The 6,492-nt window shown below is 43.7% G+C and overlaps 1 pseudogene; it reads right to left on the reverse strand.

Annotated features, from left to right (window-relative positions):
* Positions 1 to 225: 225 nt before the first annotated feature.
* Positions 226 to 1,755, reverse strand: LOC137765827 (general transcription factor IIF subunit 1 pseudogene; annotated as a pseudogene).
* Between the last annotated feature and the right edge of the window lie 4,737 nt (positions 1,756 to 6,492).

Below are 6,492 nucleotides of genomic sequence, written 5' to 3' on the forward strand. Positions count from 1 at the left end.
TTTTTTTTGTAGTGTCTTTGTCTGGTTTTGGTATCTGAGGGATGTTGGCTTCATAGAATGACTTTGGGAATGTTTCCTCCTCTTCAATCTTTTCAAAGAGTTTGATAAGGATCACTATAAGTTCTTTGTGTGTTTGGTAGAATTCCCCAGTGAAGCCATCCAGTCCTGGACTTTTGTTACAGGAAGTTTTGTTTGTTTTTTTTTTTCCTAGAAAACAGAGCATGTTTACTGGGGGTAACCTGACTCCTTGAGGGAGAAGTGCATCTTGTCGTTGATCATCTTGCACACTTGCGGTTCAGGTGCTTGAGGATCTGGACCAGCATGTTCACCCTCTGCTTGCTGCTCAGCCCCATCTTCTTGGTCTGGAACTTTTTCAGCAGGTCCTTGGTGGTCATGGGCTTCTGTGTTATGTAGTGGCACATGGCATCCTCGGTCACCTGCACATTGCTGCTGCTGGGGGCCGACTTCCCAGACTGGGGCTGAGAGATGGACTTCCCCAATAGACTCTGGAGCCTGGGGTCCAGCCGCAGCCTCTTGGCCACCGGTGTCTGGCTGGTCCGCTTCTGCTGCTCCAGCTTGTTGGTGGCCGCCTGCAGGATGGAGGAGGTGCTGCCCGTCTCCGTGGTGGGTGTGCCTGGCCGGCTGTTGACCCAGGATCTGCCTCCCTATGGCTTCCACTCCTTCTTGGGGGGTGTCTTCTTCTTTGCCATGAAGAGCGCCAAGGAGGCCTCGCTGTCGATGTCACTCTCCTCCGAGCTGTCCGACTCCTTGCTGCTGTCTTTCCTCTGCTTCTTCTCCTGTGGTGTGGGCGCCTTCTTCTCCTCCTCCTCCTCCTTGTCCTCCTTGGGTGGCTTCTCCTCCTCGCTCTCCTCGCTGCTCTCTCTCTGCTCGCCCACGCCCTTGGGGCCCTCCTCCTGCTGGGTGACCTTGGGCTTGCCCTCCTGCTCGTCCTGGGAGCTGCTGAAGCCGTTGGACATATAGTCCACCTCCTGGCCCTCAAAGTCCCTGTTGTCACTGTCCTCAAAGGCCTCGTCGTCTGACCCCATCTTCTTCCTGCCCCCCTTGCTGGGCAGCGCCTTCTTCTTGGCCTTGGGGGCTCTGCCGCTGGCCTCGCTGTCGTCAGACGACATCTCCATGTCGTCCTCCAGGTCGTGGATGCGCAGGTCATGGGCCTTCTTGCAGCTGCACTTCTCCTTCTTCTCGTCCTGGTCCTGGTTCTTGAGCCGCTGCTGCTGCATGATGCTGAAGTGGTTCAGGACTTTGTTTCTCCTCTCCCACTCCTCCTCGGCCGTGAACATGTGGTATTTGGCCAGCGGCGTGAAGTTGTACCAGTTGTGCACGGGGAAGGCCTCAAAATCCCCATCAGGGCACTGCGTAAAGATGTAGTACGATTTGTTCTCTGTCACGCCTCCCTTCTTTATGCCCTTGAACGTCTGGCCTGATTTGCTGTTGACGCGGAGCAGCCAGGCTGGTCCTTGGGCCGGAACTCCTTGAGGACGATGCTGTACTTCTTCCTCTGCACCTCCTCCCGGAGCTTGCGGTTGAACTTGCTGCTGGCACCCGACTGGGACATCTCTGACTCTTGGTAAATCTTGTTGCTCAGGTCACATTCCAGCTGGGCCTGATTCCAAGTAGCGAGGTTGACTTTATCGGCTGCATTGAAAGCCATGATATTATATTTTTTGGTGGTATTTTTGGGAACTCAGACGGCATACTCTCAGTGACATTCTGGCTGCTGGGGCCGAGGGCCACCATGGGCGATGGGCGATGGTCTGGGCCGGTCTGAACCTAGTCCTTTTTGTCTCCCTGAGGGTCCGCGTCCCTCGGTCCGGCAGAAGCTGCCCTAGAGGTGTCGGGCCTCTCGCTCTGACCAAGGACCCCAAGCCTGGGGTACAGCGGATCCTGGGAAAAGCTATACGGAGGCAGCTCTGGGTCAGCGGTCAGCCTCTGAGGCCTCTTGTGCCACACCTGCGCCTGCGTGGCCGCCTATACTGGAAGGGAAACTCTCCAGCAGGCCACATCACTGCAGCAGACTCTGAGTTAAAGGTAGCTCTTTCTGCAGCTGGCGTGCTGGCTGACTGCAATATATAGCACAAATAACCCCATCATGCTGCCTACAGGGAGTTTTTAAATTACAGATTCTATTTCACTTCTAGTGATTGGTCTGTTCAAATTATCTGTTTCTTCTTGATTCAGTTTTGGCAGGCAGTATGTTTCTAGAAACTTTTCTATTTTTTCTAAGTTGTCCATTTCATTGGCAAATAACTGTTTATAATATTTTCTAATGATTTTTTGTATTTCTGCAGTATTGATTGTTATTTCTCCTGTTTCATTTCTTGTTTTGTTTATTTGGGTCCTCTCTCTTTTCTTCTTGGTGATTCTGGCCAGAGGTTTGTCAATTTTGTTTATGCTTTCAAAAAACCAGATCTTGGTTTTGTTGATTTCTCTATTGTTTTTTAAATCTCTATTTTATTTATTTCCTCTCTGGTCTTTATTATTCCTACATTTAAGTTTTGTTTGTTCTTCTTTTTCTAATTAGGTGGTAGGTTAGGTTGTTTATATGGGATTTTTCTTTTCTTTTCTTTTCTTTTTTTGTGGAGGCCTATATTGTTATGAACTTCCCTCTAAGGACTGCTTTTGCTGCATCCCATAGAGTTTGCCCTCTAAGGACTGCTTTTGCTGCATCCCATAGAGTTTGTATGGTTGTATTTTCATTGTCATTTATCTAGAGATTTAAAAAAAATTTCCTCTTTGGTTTAATTGTTTACCCATTGTTTTTTTTTAGTAGCATATTGCTTAATCTCTAGTGAATTTTTCATTTCAGTTATTGTACTTCTTAACTTCAAAATTTCCATTTAGGTCCTTTTTTATCTCTTAGTTGAGGATCTCTGTTTATTGATTTGTTGTTGTCACATTTTAACTTCATTGAAGCATGGTTTCCTTTTGTTCTTTTAACATAAGTATAATAGCTGCTTTGAAATATTTGTCTGCTGAACCCAGCGTTCAGCGAGGTCACAGAGAGGCAGTTTCTATTGGGTCACAGAAAGGCAGTTTCTATTGCCTCCCCTTACCCTGAATATGAGTCACACTTTCCTGCTTTTTTGAATGTCTCAATTTTTTTTTATTTCAAATTTTTTAATTTATTATTTATTTATTATTTTTATTTTTGGCTGTATTGGGTCTTCGTTTCTGTGTGAGGGCTTTCTCCAGTTGCAGCGAGTGGGGGCCACTCTTCATCGCGGTGCGCAGGCCTCTCACTATCGCGGCCTCTCTTGTTGCGGAGCAGAGGCTCCCGACGCTCAGGCTCAGTAGTTGTGGCTCACAGGCCCAGTTGCTCCGCGGCATGTGGGATCTTCCCAGACCAGGGCCCGAACCCGTGTCCCCTGCATTGGCAGGCAGACTCTCAACCACTGCGCTACCAGGGAAGCCCCTCAATTTTTTTTTGAGAACTGAACATTTTAGATAATATATTGTAGCAATTTTGGATTCTGACTTTTTCCTCTGGAAGATTTTCGTTGTTGCTATTTTGCGTTTGTTTGTTCCTTGTTTAGTAACTTTTCTGGGCTTAATCTGTAAAAGTTCTCTCCCTTGCAGTGTGGCTACTGATGTGTCTGCTCTTTAAAAACAATACTATTCTTTTAAATTTTATCTATTTAAAAAATTTTAAGCCTTGCTTTCTAGAGGTTGCCCCTGTTTCTGAATAGTTTTGTTGTCTTCTTAGACAGAGATTATTCTCAAATACCTCAAACCAGTAAGACTTCCATGCTGTGTTTATGGAACTGTGTTTGGGTAGGGGAGCACACTCAATGTTTAGGCTGTTTTTAAGGGCCTGAAATTTAAATCCACTGTACTATTTCATATCTTTTCTGAGCTTGTGCACAACCTCAGGGATGGCCAGGAATATGTGGCAAAACTGGGCCCTTTCTAGTCTCTGTTGTGCACATGTGGATGCTCAGTCAGGAATATGCTTATTCCAACCAGGACTGCAGCCTCAGTCTAGTAGAGCACTTAGCCCCTCCTGCTTGCCTACCTCTAAGATTGACAATGCTATTGGATGGGGGTGTCATCTACCATGCCAGATCTGGTGAACCCCCCTTTGATTGCAGTAGAAAAGCTACCAGTCTTCCCAGACTGCACCACCCTGGCCAAACGTCTATGTCAACTGAACTGGTTGGAGGAGATGTGAGAAGCTCTAGACCAGAATGCCACAGAATGCAATTTTAAAATCATAAAAACTTCTCAGATTTTTGTACGCCTTTTGTCAGTTTTTAGAGTGAAATGATTATTTATGTCAATTTTGTCCAACTTTATCTATTTATTTATTTTTGGCTGCCTTGGGCCTTCATTGCTGCGAGTGGCCTTTCTCTAGTTGCGGTGAGCGGGGGTTGCTCTTCATTGCGGTGCATGGGCTTCTCATTGCGGTGACTTCTCTTGTTGTGGAGCATGGGCTCTAGGCACGTGGGCTTCAGTAGTTGTGGCTCGTGGGCTCAGTAGTTGTGGCTCATGGGCTCTAGAGTGCAGGCTCAGTAGTTGTGGCGCACAGGCTTAGTTGCTTCGTGGCATGTGGGATCTTCCAGTACCAGGGATCGAACCTGTGTCCCCTGCATTGGCAGGCGGATTCTTAACCACTCTGCCACCAGGGAAAGTCCCTTGTTCAACTTTAAAGTTGATTTTTGGGGAGAGGACAGAATTTGTCAGTTTCACTCAGCCATAGCCAGAGGTCTGCTGGTGATACTAGTTTTGATTGCTTGGTTAAGGTGTTGTATTTAACCAAATTGTTTCTTCACTGTACAGTTACTATTTTTTTTTTCTGTTGTAGTTCGTAATTTGTGTAAAGATACTCTGAGAATATATAAATGTTCTGTTCCTCATCAAACCTCTCCTCCTATATTTAGCATTCATTGATGTTTCCTGACTGATACAATTTTACTATTGTAAAATGGTAACTTTTCTACTTGGCACTGTACTGTGAGGACGCAGTTTCTCTATCACTCCATCCATCCATATGTCCATCCATTAGGTTATAATTTATTACTATTCTTTTTATTTTGATGCTAAAATTTTTGCAGATTTGTCCAGTGAGAGCTTCTTCAAGTTGACTCTTGTGTCTTTTTGATATATCTCCATCATTTTCTTTTGAGTATTTCCTTATTTTCTGACATTACAAGATGCCCTACGCTCATCAGTACCTTACCTGCGCCAGTTCTATCCTTTGCCTACATTTCTATTATATGAACTTTCTTCCAGTGATTTGTAGAACTTTTATTTATTAATGATATTAATCCTTGCTAATATTTTCTCAAATCTGTTGTTTTACTTTTACCTTAATTAATGTATCTTTTGTCATGCAGAGGTTTTATATTTTGATCTCACTTCACTTGATAAGACTTTTTCCATACCAACTTTATAAACATATATTTAATTATTTTCTTCTAATGACTTAGTAAATCCCCTCCTCTTTACCTTTAGGTCTTTGATTTGCTAGAAATTTTTAAAAATTAATATTGTGCATGAAGATTTTGTTTTTATTTTTTCAATAAATAGCCAATTGTCTCTGCACTGTTGTCGAATAGTTAAATATATATCTATTTATTTGAATTGCCATCTTTATTTTACACAAAACTTTCCCCACATTTGTTGGTCTATTTCTAGACTTTTTGTTATGTTCATTAATCTGTGATATATTTTTTTCCTAATTACCAAACTATTTTTATTACTAACTTTTTGATTTCTAGTAGGCAAGTTTGCTCATTAGTCTTCTCTTTCAAAATTGTCTTGGCTATTCTCACACTTTTTTTTCCAGATGAATTTATTCTCAGGTAATTAACTTCCTTCTAAAGCCTATTATGATTTTGGGTGGGATTGCATTGAGTTACAGATTTATTTGAGGGTACTGATATCTTTATAATCTCATATCTTCCTGTCTGAGAACAGTACATCTGACAATTTATTCAGAATTTTTTAACATAGAAGTATTAATGCTTTCTCCATATAGGTCTTGTGAGCTTCTTCCTAGATTCATTCTTGTGGATGAATCAAAACAATATTGTTTTGTTGCTCCCATGAATAGGATGTTTCCTTTTCCTGTTACATTTTAAAAATCACTTGTTGTGGGTGTAAAGGAAAGCTACCCTTTGCATTTCCTTCCCTTCCTTTTCTCTTTCCCTTTTCTGAGGCTAAGTTAACCTGTGGATGCAGTTTTGTAACTGCACTCTGCAGTTGTGCAAGGGGAGGGAGCTGTTCAGGAGATGTGTCACTCATTAGTCTCTGGCTATCAGAGCTCCTTGTTCTTTCTCAGAGTCTCCAGAACCTCTGTGCTGCCCTCCCTCTGTGGTCTCCCTCACTGACTCTACCTGGGCCAGGTACCACTGCCTGGTACTAGCAGGTAAGGGATGAAGGAGAGGATGACACATCCGGCTACTCTTCCTGTGGTCTCCATGACCATTTACCCAGTTGATTGCCTCAAGGCCTCTCTGTTAAGAACCGGGAAGT

Source organism: Eschrichtius robustus, chromosome 6 (genome assembly GCF_028021215.1).
Source record: "Eschrichtius robustus isolate mEscRob2 chromosome 6, mEscRob2.pri, whole genome shotgun sequence".
NCBI classification, from domain to species: domain Eukaryota; kingdom Metazoa; phylum Chordata; class Mammalia; order Artiodactyla; family Eschrichtiidae; genus Eschrichtius; species Eschrichtius robustus.